This window comes from Rhinopithecus roxellana, chromosome 6 (assembly GCF_007565055.1).
Source record: "Rhinopithecus roxellana isolate Shanxi Qingling chromosome 6, ASM756505v1, whole genome shotgun sequence".
Lineage (NCBI taxonomy): Eukaryota > Metazoa > Chordata > Mammalia > Primates > Cercopithecidae > Rhinopithecus > Rhinopithecus roxellana.
In genome coordinates this window covers 96,128,562-96,128,918 of record NC_044554.1, presented here as the reverse complement: position 1 = coordinate 96,128,918, position 357 = coordinate 96,128,562, and positions in this window count along the sequence as shown.

Here is a 357-nt window from a genome sequence, read left to right as displayed (position 1 = left end):
GTGTTTTCCCGGTGCCTCTATGAGCTCAGCTTCCTCATCTGGAAGATGGGGACAGACTCCACCGGTGCTTAAGATCAGCCAGGTGCAAGTGTAGCTCGCCACTTCATGTCCAACCCAGCATCCCCTCTTCCCGGGCAGGGCACAGTCAATATCATGCCCGAGAGCAACTAAGGCAGTGTAGAGCCAGACAGTCCACGGCCAGGCGTTTCTCCCGGGCAGGGGCACAGTCAATATCATTCCCGGTGAGACCACTAGGAAACGAAGCATGTGCATGGGTGGCCTTGCCTCCAGGTGGGAGGCCTCTGCCCTCCAGGTGCCCCCCTGAGGCCCACCCACATCAGCGCACAGGCCAGCTCA